This window comes from Echinops telfairi, unplaced genomic scaffold, assembly GCF_000313985.2.
Source record: "Echinops telfairi isolate 266 unplaced genomic scaffold, ASM31398v2 ScPeMD7_7458;HRSCAF=8496, whole genome shotgun sequence".
NCBI lineage: Eukaryota > Metazoa > Chordata > Mammalia > Afrosoricida > Tenrecidae > Echinops > Echinops telfairi.
The window spans coordinates 33549709-33570164 of NW_022111358.1; the positions used below are offsets into that span (position 1 = coordinate 33549709).

Consider the following 20456-nt stretch of genomic DNA (forward strand, 5'->3'; position numbering starts at 1 on the left):
TTGTGCAATGGATTTTTGCAAACCTAAATGTAGGACCTCACCATATAAAATACATAGAGATGATTCCTTATGTGTAAAAATGTGTATCTTGGGTCGGCATTTAAAGACTTTGTCACACTTAGTATTCTATTAAGCTTAGAAGTTGCCTAACGCCTCCCCCAGCCCCAAATAAAAACAAACTAAATAGGGTGGGGGGGATTTTTCTTTTCTGACTGTTGTTCACTCAGCTACCATGTCTGTGGTGGTTTTCCAAGTGTCCACAGCAAGGGCCATATTATTTGAAGTTGCACTTTAAAGGGGTCTTTCAGAGTGTTCTTGCTTCCTTCTTTGTTCTTTTTTGTTGCTATTGTTATCCTTCTCTGTTCTTAAAAACAAAACAAGACAAAAAACCCTTTCTCTGTTCTAGATTGTTATACTGAATTCACCACTCAGGCATCCCTAGGACATCCTGATTTCATCCATCATCTACATATGTTGGCTGGTGAATGAAGTTGGGTTGCAATAAACATTATTTCAGAAATGGTAAGCTACCTCTTTAGTCAGATTAGGAAACAATGTAGACATTTAGGAAATTAAGATGCTAGACATGGTGTCATTAGCACGATGCTGGTCCCACTGAGGAGTGGTCCAGAAGAAGTGTGTTCTTCGGAATTCCTTCATTCTTCTCTGTGTCTGACGACTTGTGGAGTGAGGGGGTGTGTTAGTCTGGGTACTTTAGAGAAGCAAATCCACAGAGACTCATGTATAAGAGAGAGTTTCATATAAAGGTTAAGTGCACATCAAGAAAACATCCCAACCCAGTGCTGCCCGAGCCCACAAGTCCAACATTAATCCATATGTCCGACACCAATCCACAAAGCCCTCCTCCATCTCACAAAACACACACTATGATGCCAAACTGCAGGAGGAAAGCTGAACCAGTGAATGTGTAAGCATTTCAGCGCTGGCAGGGGTCTCCACACAGCTGCTCCAGCGCCCAGGGCTGCATCAGGGTAGGTCCATGTGGCTTCTCCTCAGGGATGTCTTGCAGGAAGTCAGCCTTGCAAGCTGAATGCAGAGAACTGCAAAGACAGCTGCACCCCGGTCCAACCATCACAAAGCAAGAGACCCAAGAACTAGAACAGCGAGGCTCACTGAGCCATTTATTCTTCCGCCCTTCAATTAATCCCCCATGTGTTTATCAGCCAGGTTGGCACAATTAACTAACTCAGGGTGTCCTAACACACGTTCTCTCTATCCTCCTTATTTTACCTGATCTGGAGGTTTACCTCTTCACCTTGACTGCCTCCTGGTCAAATCTTTCCCTGCTTTTGACTTCTGTTGTTACTCCAGCTCCGTTCCTTTTGAGTTTCCTTTACAGCCTACAGTGCATCTGGCGTCTATTTTAGGCCTTCTTCACACCCTATACATTCTTCTTAGGCAAACCTGTCTATTCTTGTGACCTCAGTTTCTACAAATTGTTCCAAAAATCTGTATATACAGCCAAACTGCTTCTTAGAGCTCCAGACTCCAAATACCTGGCTGATGTCTCACATATAGCTTATTCAAAATTGTGTTCTCTTTTACACAACACTACTTTTCCAGCTAAAGAGTCTGATAATTCATTGCAATGGCCACACAGAACTCACAAACAATATTCATGATTAAAAGGTTTATTAAGGAAATTAACAGATTGCCATGCAGGAGAGAAACGTTCAGGGTACAGTAGTTTAGTCAGGAGATGTTACAAAGTTCTTTCAGGGCTGTTAATCAGTGCCACCATTCTACCGTAAGCCTCAGTCCAAAGGCAATCAGCTCAAGCTTGGTGGGTCAGCCAGCCCAAGTCCCCAAATTAAGTGCCCAGAGGGGCCCCATTCCAGAATGCCTCAACCTGAAGGCACTCAGCTCCACTTCCCGGGGTCAGCTAGCCCAGCTCCCCCAATGAAGTGCTCAGAGGCACCCTACTCACAAGCCAGCGTCCTGTCTCAAAGCCCTCAGCTTCACTTGCTGCCTGGGCTGGGAAGTCCAGCAATCTATCCAATGCTCTGACTCCTGATTCTGCTGCTCCTCTGATGCCCCAGCTGCCTTCTGGACCAAGGACATTCATTGCCCAGGGATCTCGGAGTCCAGAGGATGCACTCCACACATGGCTTTTGCTGGTAGTGTGATTCCCTTCTCCAATTTCTCAAAGAAGGATCCCTGTTAGCATAGTGTGTGATGCCTTGGGCTGATAACCACAAGGTCAGCAGTTCAGAACTATCAGCTGCTCTGCAGGAGGAAGGTGAAACTTTCTACTCTTCACAAAAGTTATAGTCTTCGAAACCCGCAGGAACACTTCTACGTTGTGCTATTGGGCCACTATGAGTTGGAATCAATTCAATGGTAGTGAATTTGTTTGGGTTTGCTTTGGTTTTTCAAAGGGCTCATTTTACACCCAGAAAGATGGCAATATAATTAATCCTATTGACAATGATCACAGGTGAATCTTGTAAATTGTCTTCTCCCACCTTACAAATACGCAGGAAAAGGTCGTTTGGTGGGAGTTACAGGGACTTTGGATAGGAGAGCAACCTTAACTACTCACTGTCCCAGAAAAAAATGCAACTCCCCCCCCCAAAAAAATGCAACTCCTCATTTCTCTTTCCTGAAATAGTTTCTATTTCAGTTGAAGACATCACCAGCCTCTTCATTGCCCAAACCAGAAACTGCATTTTCTTTTACCCCACACCTAGTCACAAAGGCCCACCAATTTCACTTCCTAAACGTACTTTATTCTTTTCTCTTTCAATCTCTGCTCTTAACTGTCTTCTCCAGAAACAAGTCTGTTCACACGTCAGCGCTCTCTCACTCTCACTCACTACCTCAGAACTCTCCAGGGCCCTCAGGATTTAGTCCCAACCCATGAAACTTGTCTTACAAGGCCCCCCAACGTCTCGTTGCTGCCTTCTTATATATACAGCCTTGGCCACCCCATGTCTTCCTTATATAAAACACACTTCTGCTACATGGAATTTCTTGGCTCATTCTCTTGCCTCAGCCATTGCCTGTGTCTACCTAGAACATCCTACTTTCACTCTTCGCCTGACTGCCTTTGCTTATCCTCCAAATGAACTTCTTCCAGTCTTTTCCTACCCAGTGAAATAGGTTGTCTGTCTCTGCTATGGCTGTAGGGAGATGAACAATGATCATCTTTGCTATGAGACTGAAAGAACTGGGTGGTGCCTGGCTACCATTACAGAAGATTTTGACCCAAAATTCCATAGAAGAATCCTGATCTTGTACAAGGCCCCAATAAAATAATTTAATTATTAAAAAAAAAGAGAAGAGTCCTGATCAAAGGGTGGGAAATATAGAACAGAACTTCACATTGTCATAGACTCTAGACTTTACAGAGCCATGGAAGGTAGATGAACCCCTGAAATAATTGCCCAGAAATAATCTTTAAACCTTAAACCAAAAATATCCACTGAAGTCTTCTTATAGCCAAATAAAGATCTGCCTAGAACATCATATTTTTAAAAGAACAATCTGCATATGGGATCAAATTGACAATAGGAACTAAAAAAATTACCTAGGAAAAAAATTACATAGGAACCTTAGTGGGCAGTGAGTTTATGTAAATGAAAGAAGAACGACTCAAAAGGAAGGTGAGAATAATTGCAAATTCTGTAACCAATGTCCGCAAACTGCACATTTTGGAACCGTTGAGCTGATGTTATGTTTTTTTGTTTTTTCCCCCCACAGAACTAAGCCTTTTTATTTCTTTGTTTCACAAATAAAGCTGGCTGCTTTGGTTGCTTTTTGGTGACTAGTCAAAGAGACCAAATCCCATGTCCTCATCCGATGCTTCCGATTCCTCCTTTGCTTCTTGCTTGGCCGGGCCGAAGCAGCAGGAGCAGCAGCAGTGGTGGCAGCAGCCACAGGGGCAGCGGCCGCAAATGCAGATGGATCGGCCAAGAAAGCCTTGACATTTTCAGCCAGTGCGAAGCTGTACTCAAGTCTCCACAGACAAAGCGAAGACTCGCTTGTACCCATTGATGATCGAATGGGGCACAGAGGCGACAGTTGGGTAGCCAATCTGCAGGCACACACTGGCAACATTGCAGACACCCTCCAGGAAGCGGGTGTGCAGAGCTTCCTCTGTGATGTCAAGCACTTCCGGGTTGTAGATGCTGCCATTGTCAAACACCTGGTGGATGATCAGCCCAAAGGAGAAGGGGGAGATGTTCAGCATGTTCAGCAGGGTGGCTTCGCTGGCACCCACTTTGTTTCCAGTCTTGATCAGCTGCACGTCACTCAGGATTTCAATGGTGCCTCTGGAGATCTTCGTAGTGAGGCCGAAAGCCTGGAAGAAGGAGGTCTTCTCGGGACCCAAGCCTGTGCTCTGAGCCGGCACTGTCACCTCACACGGGGAGATGGCACCAGCACGGGCGGCAGCTGGCACCTAGTTAGCCAGCAGCATGTCTCTGATCTCAGTGAGGTCCTCCTTGGTGAACACAAACCCCACATTCCCTCGGATAGGAGGCAACAGTTTCTCCAGAGCCGGGTTGCTCTCCAGGTGCCCTCGGATGGCCTTGCGCATCATGGTGTTCTTGCCCATCAGGACCACAGCCTTCTCTCGGAGGGACATGTGGATCTGCGGCATCTGCTTGGAGCCCACATTGTCTGCTCCCACAGTGAAGCATTTTGGATAATCATCCAAAAGTTGGATTATTTTAAGGAAGTAGTTGGACTTCCAGGTCGCCCTGTCTTCCCTGGGCATCACGGCGGTGCATCAAGGATTGCCACGCGGAGTTTAAAGACGCCACTCTAAGAGGACGCCTGGTGAGAGCTGATGTTATGTTTTGCTGTGTATATTGTCAGCAACAAAATTAAGAAATTGATCAAACAATGCCATCAAGATGCATTAATAATTACTGGAGACTGGAACTCAAAAGTTGAAAACAAAGAAAATATAGCTTTGCTGGTAGAAACAAAGCTGGAATTGCATGATAGAGTTTTGCAAGACCAACAGTTTCTTCACTGCAAATACTTTTTTTCAGCAACGTAAATGGGAACTACACATGCGGAACATACCAATGGAATTAAATAGACTATGTCTGTGGGAAGAGACAAGGAAGCAGTTCAATATCATCCACTGATTGTGGAACAACACCATCAACAACTCATATACAAGTTCAAGCTGGAGCTGAAGAAAATTAAAATAAGTCCACAAAAGCCAAATACAGCCTTGCATTTAGAACGTAGAGAACATCTCCAAGAGATTTATTGCATTGAACACTAATAACAGAAGAATTAATGAGTGTGGCATGGCCTCAAGCACATCGTACATTGGTGAAGAAATTTGATGGTGCCCCCCCACCAGAAAGAATAGTGTCTGGGGTCTTAAAGGCTTGTCGTATAACACATAGCCATGTAACACATCTAAGTTGTCTTATAACCAGCATCAACCAAATCCACATGGAAGAAACACACTAGTCTGTGTGATCCAAGAATTGTAAATAATAAAATCCACATCTGAAGGAGGGAATGATATCTGAGCTTAAATTGTGAACACCTCGTTTGCAGAAGACTATGGATGACAGTGGAAACCCCAAATCCATTTACAGGATCCACACTTAGATTCAGCCTCTGGTGAATCCCCCCTGCCCACACAGGAGGGATGCGAATAGCCTTGCTATCAGACAGAGAGCATTGTACAATCTATTCTGGCAGATGTAGTTAGGTTAAAATGTAGAATCTCTCCCTTTTGACCTATTTTATAGTTCTTTCTTTTTTTCTTTTTTTTTAAGTGAAGGGGAAGCCTCACATGAATTCCCTTGACTATAGATCAGGGGTGTAAATAGCCTTGCTGTCAATGAAGGGTGCAATGGAAAGTGGATTATTGCAGATGCAGTTAGGTTAAAATTTAACAAATGATCATTCGATCTCCCTTTTGACCCATTTTAAATTTGTTCTGGTTTTTATTATGTTCTGCTTTCTTTTTGATTGAGGATTTTCTGTGTTTTACTTAGTTATTGTTGCGTATGTTTTCCTGTATATGAGATCCAGGATAGGTAAATCTATAAAGATAGTAACTGGATTGTTTCTTGGAGGTATGGCAGGAGATGTTGGGGGACGTGGGGAGCTAATAACGAGTACAAGAAAATGTTCTAAAATTGATTGTGGTGATATAATTGCTTCCAATAACTTGTGCACCTTAAAATGTGGAATTACCAAGAGTTTTATGATAGATTATATGTACAATGATGAAATAGAGATATAAAAAGATTAGAGAGAGAGAGATTTGGGATTTGGTTCCTTGGTTTGGAAGTTTAGGATCATAGTTTCATGGGACAGTCTAGTTACCTGGCCTAATAATGTTTTAGTGCTTCTGTTATACTCTTAGTTCTTTGCGCTAGTTCAAGGGACAATAATTGGTCTTTATTCATTCGGGAGAGCTCTAATGGTGTAGTGGGTACCCGTCAACTGCAAACTGCCAAGTCAGCAGTTTGAAACCACAAGTGCCCTCTTGGGGAGAAAGACAAGACTTTCTACTCCCGTAGAGTTACAGTCTCAGAAACCTAGACTGTAAACACCTGTAGGGTCGCTGTGAATTGAGAAAGTCTCCATGGCAGTGAGGTGTTTTTCTGTTTGTTTTTAATTCACCTGGACCAACAAAGGAAGGAGAGTCAAGAATAAGAAAAGGCTCGTTGTCATCCAATTGTTCTTAATTTATAGCGAGCCTATAGGACAGAGTAGAGCTCCTCCATAACATTTCCAAGACTGAATTTTAAAAACAGTTTTATTGGCACTTAATCCACATATTACACAACTCACTAATTCAATCATAGCAAGAAGAGTTACACAATCATTACCACAATCAATTTTAGAACACTCCCCCCAAATAGTTAAGTCACTTTTAAAATGAGTTGTGTAATCAGTTCTAGTGCACCCTCCCTCCTCCCACATACATTGCTCCCCCAACCCCTTCACCCTCCTGTCTCCCACCCCCACCCCTACCTCTCCTTTAAACCCCTGCAGGACTTCTTATCTCCATGCATCTACTCCTTCTGTGCTCCACAGACTGGAAAACCCAACGAAAACAATAAAAACCAGAACCAAATAAAGTGGTAAGGATAAGCTAATAATACTGCAAAGACAAAAATCACAGAATGGACAGACCACCGTGAATATTTAAAAGGCCAGGGAAGATTTTTTTGTTGTTGTTGTCATGGAACTAACAAGAAATACTTGCACCTAGAAGAATTTCAGGTTGGGTCAAGTGGGAGGTCAATTGATCCAGTATCAAGTTCGATTCGGTCTAATCATGATTACAATGATCTTTATCTGATAATCTATCTGTGGGAGACCTGCCTGTAGCTAGTGGGGATCTGCCAGCGGCTTAATCTGACTAGATACACTGTAGATGGGTTTTGGACCCCCACTGTTCTCCATAGCCTTCTATATATTGGGTATTTACAATTTGATACTTTTCCCTTTGTCATATTTGAATTTTTTTATTGTGATCTTTGGATCACACAAACTGGTGTGCTTCGTCCACGTGGACTTAATTGACTCCTCGCTTAGACGGCTGCTTGTCTAAGTACAAGCCAAGGCTGAAACCTTTATGGAAGCAGACAGACTGCCATGCCTCTCTCCTGAGGAGCTGTGGGCGAGGTCAGACGGCTGACTTTTTGGTTTGCAGCTGAGTGCTTAACCATGGTGTATTAGTCTGGGTACTTTAGAGAAACAAATCCACAGAAACCCATGTAGAAGAGAGAGTTTTATATAAAGGTTAAGTGCACATCAAGCAAACATCCCAACCCAGTGCTGCCCAAGCCAACAAGTCCAACATTAGCCCATATGTCCAACACCAATCCACAAAGTCCTCCTTCATCTCACAAAACAGATGCACTGATGCCGACTGCAGGAGGAAAGCCGAGTCAGTGAATGTGTGAGCATCTCAGCGCTGGCAGGGGTCTCCACATAGCTGCTCCAGCACCCAGGGCTGCATCCAGGTAGGTCCATGTGGCTTCTCCTCAGGGATGTCTTGCAGGAAGTCAGCCTTGCCAGCCGAAGCAGGGAACTGGCTAAGGCAGCTGCACCCTGGTCTGACCATCACAAAGCAAGAGACCCGAGAATTCGAAAGGCGAGGCTCACGGAGCCATTTATTCCTCCGCCCTTCAATTAACCCCCCATGTGTTTATCGGCCAGGTTGGCACAATAAACTAACTACCTCACGTGGCACAAGCAGCCTCCCAGAATCAGGACAAAGAGGAGGAAATGGCGTGCGTGGCCATCACCTCCCTGAGCAGCTGCCGTCTTTGCCACAAGAGCAGAAGAACTGCATGGTGCCTGCCTACCATGATGGAACGTTTTGATCCAAGGTGCTATAAAAGAATCCTGATTCAAAGAGGGAGAAAATACACAATATACTTTTAAATTCTCATAGAATGTGGATTTTCTGGAGCCACAGAGGCTGTATAACACCCCTGCTAACTATTGCCCTGAGATCATCTTTTCAATCTTAGACCAAATATATCTCCTGAACTATTTTAAAAACCAAATGACAGTTTAACTTAGCTGGTACAGAATGCCTGCCTTCAATGCTGTTCTTTTAGGATCTAGCCATAGGGGATCGAATCGACAATTAACTGAAAAGATTGGATAGGGAAATTAGGGGACAGTGAGTTTATGTAAATGAGAGAGAAGGCGCTAGGAATGTGATCGACGTCACTGAGTTGTACATGTAGAAACTGCTGAATGGGAGTATGTTCTGCCTTGCACTTTATCAACAACAACAAAAATAAGTCATAAAAATGTATGACTTGGGAGATAGGTGATGAGTTAGGTTTAAAATTGACTGAGTTTGAAATACCTCAGTTGAGAATGTCAAAGATCAATGGAAAATGTGGAGATTGAGCACTTTGTAAAGGAAGTTGGGGCTTGGAGATACGGCTTTCTCTGCATTTAAAAAAAATCATTTTATTGGGGGCTCCTACAACTCTTATCACAATCCATCCATCCATCCACTGTATCAAGCATATTTGTACATTTTTTGCCATCATCAGTCTCAAAACATTTGATTTCTACTTGAGCCCTTGGTATCAGCTCATTTTTTCCCCTCCTACCCTGCTCCCCCCTCCCTCATGAACCCTTGATAATTTATAAATTATTATTTTATAAATTATTATTATTTTGCTTTCTTTGTATTTTAAAGATACTCTTGGGTTTTTTTGTTTATCTAATATCTTTGGGAGAGTATTTATCATTATATTAAAACTATTTCTATAAGTATTTCTGCATACTCCACGTCAGATCAGAAGCTCCTTGGGGCCCACAATGGCCTTTCATTTATCTCCTTAAAGGTGTGTACAGTTGGTACTCCGTAAGTGTTAACTGAATGGGTTAATGGGCGTACCCTAGAAGAAATCATCAAAAGAGAATGTAGAGATGAAGGAGAGAAGAGGGCCCATGTCCGAACTTTGCTGTTCAGTAAGCAGAGAAGGCCTGCAGACTAGACCAGTAGGTCTTGCAACAGGGAAGTCGCTGGTGGAGTACTAGGAAGGAAGTTAGAATTTAAAAAGAGGGAAACTAAGGAAAGAACATCTTCAGTGCTTCCTAAGGTTTTTTGTTTTTTTTTTAAACATTTTATTAGGGGCTCATACAACTGTTATCCCAATCCATACACACATCAATTGTGTAAAGCGCATTTGTACATCATTTCTCAAGACATTTTCTCTCCATTTAAACCCCCGACATTAGGTCCTCATTTTTCCCCTCCCTCCCCGCTCCCCCCTCCCGCATGAGCCCTTGATAGTTTATAAATGGGGATTTTGTCATATCTTGCCCTGTCCGACGTCTCCCTTCATCCACTTTTCGGTTGTCTGTCCCCCAGGGAGAAGGTCACACACAGTTCCATGTAATCGGTTCCCTCTTTCCTACCCATTCTCCCTTTACCCTCCCTGTTTTGCCACTCACACCACTGGTCCTGTAGGACTCATCCGTCCTGGATTCCCTGTATTTTCAGTTCCTATCTGTACCAGTGTACCTCCTCTGGTCTAGCCAGTCTTGCTAGATCGAATTCGAGTCATGGTAGTGGGAGCGGGGAGGAAACATTTAGGAACTAGAGGAAGGTTGTATTTCTCATCATTGTTACATCGCACCGTGACTGGCTCATCTCCTCCCCGAGACCCCTCTGCAAGGGGATCTCCAGTGGCCTACTAATGGGCTTTGGATCTCCACTCCGCACTGCCCCCATCATTCACTATGGTAAGATTTTTTGTTCTGATGATGCCTTACACCTGATCCCTTCGACACCTCGTGGTTGCATAGGCTGGTGTGCTTCTTCCATGTGGGCTTTGTTGCTTCTGAGCTTGATGGCCGCTTGATTACCTTCAAGCCTTTAAGACCCCAGACGCTATACTTTTTGATAGCCGGGCACTATCAGCTTTCTTCGCCACATTTGCTTATGCACGCTTCCTAACGTTTTAGCTTCTTCCTCATGACTGAGAAGCTCCCATGCCATTAGTGCTGGGGTCCTCTCTTTGGTTGACGCCTCCTTGTTCGATCCACGAGTCTCCCTCTACCATCTGCCATTGCTGCCCTACAGTACTATCAGGGAAATAGCTCAGAAACTGGGAAATCAAAGTCCTGGGTTCTAGCCTCAAGTCTCTATGACTCACAGAGTGACCTTGGGCAAGACACTTTCTCCTGCCCGAGCCCCTAAAATCCTGTGCAGCTGTCAGGATGTTTGGGAGAATGCAGTTCGGAGTACTGGAGGATTCTGGCCGGCCCTCTGCTTCTTTTCAACTATGAATTGCTTTGCCAAATGCCAGCTGGCCTGCTCTCTAGCCCACCTGTTGTTGGGCCCCACCCAGTCTCTTCCTCCTGGGCAGGGCTCAGTGCACAGACAGGGGCACTAGGCAGCGCGGCCTGGGTCACAGCACAGAAATTAGCTTCGGTCATTTAAACTGACAGTTGAGTGATTTGGTCAAACATACCTTTGCAACAATCACCATGGATGCGAAGTCACTGAGGAAATGAAGTTTGAGGGATGGTTTAAAATGCCCTGAGAACCAGTGCGACCCTGGTCCTTAGAGACTCCATTCCAGACACCTCTCCACCCCGGGATCTCCAGTCTTCCTGTTATGCTTTGCCCCCTTCCCCCTTTCTTCGCCTTAAGAAGCACTCTCATGTAAAAAGGATTGAATTCACCATTCTTCTGTATTTTTGGTTTTCTTCAGTCATCCCTATAAGGACTCCCCCTTTCCTTTTCCCCCACCAGTTTTATTGGCACATCATTTACATATCAAACAATTCAATTGTTCAGTCATATCAAGGAGAATTGTACAAACATCAATTTTAGAATACCACTCCCCACTATGGTGAAATCACCTGTAAAATGAGTTGTGCAATCACAATACGTTCTAGTGCTCCCTCCCCCTTCTTGCTTTCATTATTTACTCCTGAAATCCCCTTTCCCTCCCTGTCACCCACCCCACCAGCCCTGTTTTCCCTTTATCCCTTTGGATCAGTTGTTATCATTATGCGTCCACTCCTGTCCTTCACAGATGGGAGACCCAACAGAAAACAATAAAAAACACAAGCACACTAAGGTGGTCAGGATAAAGCCATAATCGTGTGAAGACAAAAATGCAAATAATGCGTGAGAAGGAAAAGACCCTCATCAACATTCAAACTAAGGCCTCTCTTAATGAGTTCTTAGTGTATTCTCCTTCATCTTATTCCACCATCCCGTCCAAATTTCACTCATTGTCGGCAGGCAGCTCATAGTTTTTGTTAGTATGTGGAACAGGTAATGTTTTTAGCAGGAATATATTTCATATTTTTAACAATGTATTTTATTTAACTTATACTGTATTCTACACTCACTGCCATGGAGTGGATTCCAACTCACAGAGACCTTGTAGGATGGGGTAAAACTGCCTCTGGCTTCGGAGACTGTAAGTCTTTACAGGAGTAGAAAGCCTCATCTTTTATTTCTAACTTAGTACATCCAAAATGTTATCATTTCGACATGGAATCATGTTAAACAATATCATCATAATAACAATTATTGGGATAGTTTACTTTAAAAAAATAAAAAAACTAAGTTTTTGAAACCCAATGTGAATTTTACTCAGGATTTCTCAATTTGGATATTGAATGGTCATCAGAAATACTTGATCTGTATTTAGATTTCATGAAGTTTACAGTTGAAAAAGTGAATTCACAGACCTAGGCAGTTCCAAGCCTTAAAACCTTTTTAATGATTAGATCAAGGACAAAATGATTATTTTATTTCAGCATTCATATTTGTATGGACAAAACTGCTTCCTGGATTTTAGAATTTACTTAACTTTGAAGCAAAAGCATATCGTTCAAAACAATGTTAAAATTAAGGAAGTCAGTAATTCTCGGGTCAACTCAGTGTTATTAATACTAAGTTAAAGGGAGTACTTTATAAATTGAGAAGTAATTCTAAATTTACTAATACCAACCAGTTTTTGCAGTCAATTTACATAATTCTATTGATTCCAATGAAAATCTGGATAGCTACATTGGAACAATATGCATTGCTTACCTTATGAAAAATGTCAGTGCGAGCATCAATTCTTCCACCTGTCTAGTCATGTCACACATTTTCTCTTTCTTAGGAGCTCCAATTCTGTCTTATTCATATGTAGTATTATAACAAAGAGATTAGTTTATAGAAATGTTACTGTGCTTTGTAGTACATTCACCTTCTCTTTTTTTGACATTCACTTTCTTACTCATCATTATGCTTCTTCTATAAAACCCCAATTTACTGCCATCAAGTCCATTTTAATTCACAGAGACCCTATAAGACAGGGTAGAGCCGTCGCTGTGGGTTTCTGAGGCTGTAGCTCTTTAGGGGAGTAGAACGCCCGTCTTTCTCCTGTGGGCAGCTGGTGCTCTTGATACTGCTGAACTTGAGGCTAGCGGCCCAATCCATAAGCACTATGCCACCAGGGCTCCATGCTTCTTCCACGTGCACATCTGATCCTTTGATGCTGATTGATACATCATTCTTCATGATGTATCTTCAGTGATAGGCACCCAGATTGCTTCCAGCTCCTTCCATCCCATCATGCTTCAGTGAGTGAGCATCCTTATTCATGCCCCTGAGAAAGTTGTGAGGTTCCTTTCAGAATAAATACTTAGTGTGATTGTCAATCTACACGACAAAGCATTTCTATTTCTATCTTCCATATTTTAGTTTTCTTCTGCATTTTCTATTGCTTTGCCTTTCTCTTTTCCTTCTAGGAGATGGTCTCTTTTATCTTTCAGTTCCCTAATAATGTTTCCCATTTTTGGATAAATGCTTAGAACAGTGTCTAACACAGAGTGTGTGCTCAAAATCTGGAAGCTTGGGTTCTGACTGACCTGGCATGCAGGCTGGTCCCTGCCCCGAGAACAACCTTTGAGGGATGATGAAGAGAATGCTGAGAAGTGAAAGATACTTGAGAAACCCCATGGGGGAAGGAGGGGGACCTGATTTGTATGGTGGGGGGGTAGCTTTGGTTTGAGGTAGGGGGTGGTCGGTCTGCTTTTTTTCAAGTCTATTTTGTGCTCTATTTTAGCTATTAATTTTTTTAAAATCTCACATATGTGCTTCAACTCCTCCCCTCTTATTTGAACTATTACTGTCTTTCGTATCTGACATTTCTGCTTAATTTTTTTATGTTTTCTTGTTCTGGATATCATATTGATAAATTTAAAATATATGTTTTCAATATGTTTATTAGGCTTCTTTAAAAATCTTTGTCTGACCGGGAAGTGGATGCGGGGAGACGTCGGACGGGGCAAGATATGACAAAATACCCATTTATAAACTATCGGGGGCTCATGCGGGAGGGGGGAGCGGGGAGGGAGGGGAAAAATGAGGACCTAATGTCGGGGGTTTAAATGGAGAGAAAATGTTTTGAGAAACGATGTACAAATGCGCTTTACACAATTGATGTGTGTATGGATTGGGATAACAGTTGTATGAGCCCCTAATAAAATGTTAAAAAAGAAAAAAAAGGAAAAAAAAGAATAACCTAAAAAAAAAAATCTTTGTCTGTCTTGACATATTTCCACAAAGGAGAATCTGTCATCAAGTATATTGTTTCCAATTTTTAAAAATGTTTTATTGACATCTTTCACATTATATAATTCAATGGTTTGAATATATTAAAAAGAGTGTGTTGTTATGATGATAATAACTTGTAGAATAATTTCTTCATTTCTGAAATCATTGTTATTAGCTTCTCTTTCCCCTCTCCTCCTCCCCTGCCATAACTCTAAGGAACTATTAATACAGTTACTATATCTATAGGTTTACCTATTCTGGATTTCATATAAAGAATATCCTACAATAACCCTGAATAATAAGAACAGAATAAGACATAGGAAAATCTCCAATCTCAAAGAAAGCGGACAATAATAAAACCTAGAACAAATTAAGAATGGGTCAAAAGAGACACCAGATAAGTTGTTAAAATGCAACCTAACTATATTTATATTAATTCACTTTCTGATGCACTCTGTCTGAGGGCAAGACTTTTAACATCCCTGGGCAGTGAATGGTCCGAGGAAGTTCAATGGGCGCTTAATCCCTGTGGTGTCTCTGCAAATGGATTTTGGGCTTTCACTATCTTCCATAGCCGTCTGTAAACCAGGTGCTCAAAATGTAAGCTCTAATACAGTTCCATCCTCTGATCATGGATTTTATTATTTACAATCCTTGGATCACACAGCACAATGCACTTCATCCATGAAGGCTTAATTGACACCTCACTTAGATGGCTCCTTCTTTTAAGACAAGTTTTTAAGATCCCAGGTACTATACTTTTTGCTAGCCAGGCACCATTTGATTTCTTTTTCACACTTGGCCATAACACCCAGATCTTCGGAGATCCCTTCATGAGGGTAAGTATTGATCAGGGCTGCATCATAAGAACTGATTATTCTTAAGTTGTTTTCTTTTGAATTAGTCGTGTTCTTCATCTGTGTTGCTATTTTGCCAATGGCTAACAGTGCATACCATTACCAATAAGCTCAAAAGGTGAAGGAGTGGGGTGGATGAGTCTAGGACTCCACACACCCAAACTCTCAAATCAACCAGGCCCAATCAATGGCCCCAGCAGGGTTGGTGTCATCTAGTGAGGTAACTCTTGATGCATTCTCGCACCTCCCCATAGACCTCCTCCCTTACCAGACCTTAACAAATCCTTAACCCCCAAAATCTATTGCCACCCAATTGATTCCCACTCATGGTAAGCTTACACAGGGTTCCCGGTGTTGTAAATCTTTACAGGAACTGATAGCCTAAGAACTCTCAATTATTAAAACCCAAATTCACTGCCATTGAGTCAATTCTGATTCATAGTGACCCTATAAGACAGGGTAGAATTGCCCCTGGGTTTCTGGGACCATAACTCTTACAGCAGTAGAAAGCTCCATCGTTCTTCCTTGCAGCCACTTGTGGTTTCAAACTGTTGACCTCATGGCTAGTATCGCGATGCATGACCATGACATCAGCAGGGCTCCTCATCTTTCTTCCTGGCTGGTGGGTTTTAACCATTAGCCTTGTAGTTCGCGGTCCAAAGCTTACCCAAGAGTGCTACTAGGACTTCTTAGTAATGTTTAATTATCATTTAAATCATCAAACACTATGTAATAAACATTGTTGTAATTTGATGAAGTGTAATATTTCTTAACCATATGAATACTAGTGACAAATTAGTATTGTTCTGTAAAGTGTTTCTACATTGAATTATAAGAATTATTAGAACCGAGTGGAACCCATTTTTGATTTTTCTCCTTTCTTATAATTACAATTTCAGTCTCAAAAAAGCTTTACAAATACTAATTACAGCAATATTGTAGTTAAAACATCAGAAAATTGGATACAGTCAGCGACTATAAAAACACCAGCTGCAACAGAAACCACAGCACTTGCTTGTCCTTGGGCATCGTCCTTGCCACTGGGCAGTGCCAGCTCTGACCTGAGGGTACTAGAAGGTTCAACAAGTAAATTAGTAGAGGGTTTTAGCCTTGGACAGAGAGCGAAACGTGTAAGCTGAGCTTTTGAAACCACTTCTGTTGTTACATCTGACTACAGAAATATTTTAATAAAAAATAATACATTTCTGTTGAAATGCTGCACAATTGTATAGACAACCATTTTGGAGTTAACGTCCCCCTCTGACAGTGTTACCTGGTGTGCTACTTGTCTCCCCACATCTTCCCCCTCTAGTGAAGCCACTAGACCCCACCCCACACAGTGGCGCCTCTTCCCTCCTCCATAGGAAGAAGTCGCCCTTCCCAGATTGTGACTCACCGGCTGCCCTGGGACTTTGGAGAGGGTAAAGAAGAAGCAGTCACCTCCGATTAAGTTGCCCAGCACCTGTTTTAACCAGCTTCTCACAAGCTCAGCACTTCTGCCCTGCCCTGATGTTGTGACTCCTACTGATGCCTGGCCCCCAGGACAGCGGAGGAGGTGGCACTGTCTGTTCCAAGACCTTGTTGTCCTCTAGCTAATCTTAGAGGAGAAGTGATCGGAATATAAGGAGCCCAAGAGCTCTTTCTGGGCTGTGACATTTCACAGCCGGGCCTGGCTGTCTCCTGCCCTGAACCAGAGCACACCACCACCACCCACCCTGCACTACACACATACCAGTTCAACACAGGCCCCTCTTCTTCCTCCAAAGCTTCTCTCATAATTTTCTTCTCTGGGTGTTTACTCTTTATGCTTCTTCTGCAGTTGATCTTGGGGGAGGGAGCAGCCACCGCATTAGGGTAACCAGAACCCAAGTTTAGGGCTTGTGAGGACTTACCCTGTTCCAAGCATGCTACCTCTATGAACTTATAACCACTGCCACCTCCACCCACCCCGGGAAGTTCACATTAGTAGCCTCATTTGACAGATGAGGACATGGAAGTCTTGAGAAATTTATTAACTTGCCCAAGGAAACGTGAGAGTCTAATCCAGGCTCCCTTCTGACCGCGGCTGCCAGGCTAACACCCGCCATCAGAGGGAAGGAAAAGGAGAGCCAAGGAGAGAAGGACCCTCTTCACCTTTGCCTGGCAGCAGAACCTGGTTTACCCAGGCTCCTCTATGGCGACTGACATTGAGTTGGCCAGGGCATTGCCCTGTGATGCCCAGGCGTATGAGACATTGGCTAGAGGAGAGGAGAAGGGTGACAAGAACAAGTATGAGCCGCCAGCCCTGCTGTCAGCAGCATTTGATCCCCTGTGGCCATCTCTTGGGAGGAGGAGGAGCTGTGCATGTGCACCTGCAGCCAGCTGGCTAATGTCCTTTCTCGGCCGTCTCCTAATCGGACAGCTGATGTAAACCGGTGGGAATGAAGTTCTGCCCTGCCTTTTCTGTAGGCTGAGTTTGGAAGCCTCGGGCAGGAGTGTTGGGGTGGGCTCAGGGGCCACTGGAGGCAGTGGTTGGGCGGCAGCATGGCTCTTCACACTTCTGCCTCTCCGTCCCTCCGTTTCCCTTCCCTCCATGGTCGTTCGTGACCCTGTGCGTGCAGAGCACAAACTGCTCAATAGGGTTTCAGGACTGCGACCTTGCACAGCAGACTGCCCGGCTTCTCTCTGAGTTGATTCCAACCACCAGCCATCCACTTAGGAGTCAAGCGTTTCATGGGCCTTCGCCCCTCGGGGCGTCCAGTTCTTTGATTCACGTCACCAACCAACAGAATGAGTGCCACAGGCAAACGACAGCCCTGCTCCACATCCAGTCGCTCCGGCTCTACTGAACGGTGGGGTGTCTGGAGATCTCGGCACCAGGCTGGTATCCGGTGTCTTGATTCTGGACGCTGGGCGCTTTCCCCTGAAGCCGCAGCTCTCCTCTGAAGTAGTAGAGACTCTTGGCTGGGTTTGTCCCAGGAGAATCAGGAGCTGGTTTGAAGGGTCTCTCCCCTCCCGCTGGGGCATCTGTGCCCTAAAGTTTCCGCAGGCAGGCGGGAGAACTCCTCAGCCCAGTGTTCAGTGACAGGCAGGCTGTCTGGCCCCAGGGACCTGCCACATGCCTCAGAGCCACAAATATTTCACACCCCTTGATCCCAGCTGCTGCCCTGCCCCCAGCTCCATTCTCCCCACCTCCTCCTTATTCCTAAACCCACACTCTACCACCCTGTCAGACTGCACCCCACTTTGTCTTGCCTGCTCCCACTTTGTCTTGCCTGCTGGTGGGCCCCTCTCACACTCAGTTCTTTCAGGGACATCTGAGGAGCCCAGCACCCCTCCGGCTTCACTGGACTGGGAAAGCCGTCTAGGAATGTCTCCCGTGTGCCAGTGATTGATCGTGGGGCTTTACTGACATGATTTTGTAGCTCGGGGCCCACGCTTTGTCGCTGTGCCATCGAGCCCGTTCGGACGCACACAGGCTCTCCTGGGCTGGAGTCTCGATGGGAGCAGACTGCCATGTGTGCTTTCTCTCCTGGATTGGCTGGTGGGTTTGACCTGCTGACGTTATCAGTTAGCAGCCGACGACTTGCGGCCAAACCGGGATTCAGACCTAGAGTTATCTGCCTTTTAATGATTACAGTTTCTGTGTTTCCTGAGGGCCTGGTGTCCCACGTAGCTCTGTTCCCGGATGTACTTGACACTAGAAAGACATCACCCCCCACCACTCCCCTCAGCCTTTAACTGGGTGGGGACATTTGAGAGCATCTTATCCCATGGTTATTTTTAAACGTTTGAACCAGGCACCATTTCTTAGACAATCAGAGTCCCAGTATCTAAATCTCACCAGAGCAGCGCTGCCCCCATTGAAGGGGCCAAAGAACGAGGAGAGGCTCCCGATCAGACCCCCTTACAGTCCTTACAGGGGCATGTCAGTGGAGAGCTTCGGATCCCGTTGAACACAGCTTGAAAACTCCCGGTTATCTCTCATTTCAGAGATAAGCAAGCAGAGGCCGGAGAGACGAAGTGGCTGGCAACATCCGAGCCAGTGCCTAAGCCCTCCCCACAGCTTCCTTCCGACCTGCAGCTACCTCCAGGAGGGTGCAAACCCAGCTGGACCCTTCATCTAAGGAAGGGAGGTATGGGTCAGGGTCCAGATGGAGGAAGGGGCTGGTCTTCCTCTTCTTCACCACCCACAGCCTGAACACCCAATCTCCTTGGAAAGGACATGGGTCAGGGGAGGGTACGAGCAGGGCACATGGACAGCTACATGCAGAGGTTTGGAGCAGGAGCTGGAAAGGAGTCAGGTTCAATGTGCGAGAAGAAAGAGATGGTGCAGTAGACATGGGGAAGCCGAGAGGTGGAAAGGAGCTTCTAACCCAGTGCAGACGCAGAAGGACTGGCCTTGTGTCAGGGCTCTGGCCTTGCTCTGGAACCCCCCTTGGGCAAGTTCTGACCTTTCTTCCTGCCTCAGCTTCCTTCAAAGGCTTCTCTGGCCACCAGCAGCGGGAGCCCATGTGGGCTGAAAGAGAGGGCGTGTGTTACAGGAGCACACCACACAGGGAGTCAGGAGTAGTTAGCCCAGTTTGGCCCCAAACAATGGACTGTCTTAAGGCAGCTCAAGTCTCCCTGGCACCGTAATTTCCTTACCTATCCAATGTGATCAGAGAAGAGGATCTCTTAGGTGCCGTTTGCCTCTGAATATGCTCATCTGGGAGATGGCGTCTATGCAGGGAGAACTGGGGAATGGGCAGACTTGGCCTCCAGGGCACCTGGATTGGGAACTAACAGGGAGCATTTTATAGTCTAGTTGTTGTGAGCAGCTCACCACACGGTTATCTTTAAACTTTTAAACCAGGCTACCATATTTGAAGCTAAAAGAACTAAAGAAAAAACTCAAGCCTTCAGTTGAAATATTGCAGGATACTATGTACAAAATATTGAATGATGTAGGAAGCATCGGAGAACCCTGATGGCATAGCGGTTATGTCTTCGGTTGCGATGGGCAACATCAGCAGTTTGATACCACCAGCCACTCTGAGGGAGAATGAGGGGGGTTTCTACTCTGGTAAAGAGTTACAGTCTCAGAAATGCACGGGGGCAGTTCTATTCTGTCCTATAGTGTGACTATGGTTGACAACTACTCGATGGCAGTGATTTATTTATCTATTTTTTTGGTAGGAAGTATCAGTAGGTAACAACATGCTAAGTGGAGAAAAGATTGAGTTGTCAAGGATTTTGTTTTTCTCAAATCCACAATCAAAGCTCACGGACGCTGCAGTTAAGACATTATCAACTGACATTGCATTGGGTAAATCTACTACACAAGACCTCTTTAAGTGGTTGAAATTTAAGGGTGTTACTTTGGGAATAGAAAGCCCCATCTTTCTCACTTAGCGTGGCTGCTGGTTTTGAACTGCTGACCTTGCAGTTAGCAGCCCAAGCAGTAGCCATTATGATAGCATATGCAAATACAATTTTGTTGAAGATAATTTTTAAATGGCTGCAACTGTACATCCCTAGAAAGCTACCAGAAATTCAAGCTGGTTTCAGAAGAGAATGTG

General features: G+C 44.4%; 1 pseudogene; it reads right to left on the minus strand.

The window, feature by feature from the left end:
* Nucleotides 1-3721: 3721 nt before the first annotated feature.
* On the minus strand, nt 3722-4741 carry LOC101652526 (annotated as a pseudogene).
* Between the last annotated feature and the right edge of the window lie 15715 nt (nt 4742-20456).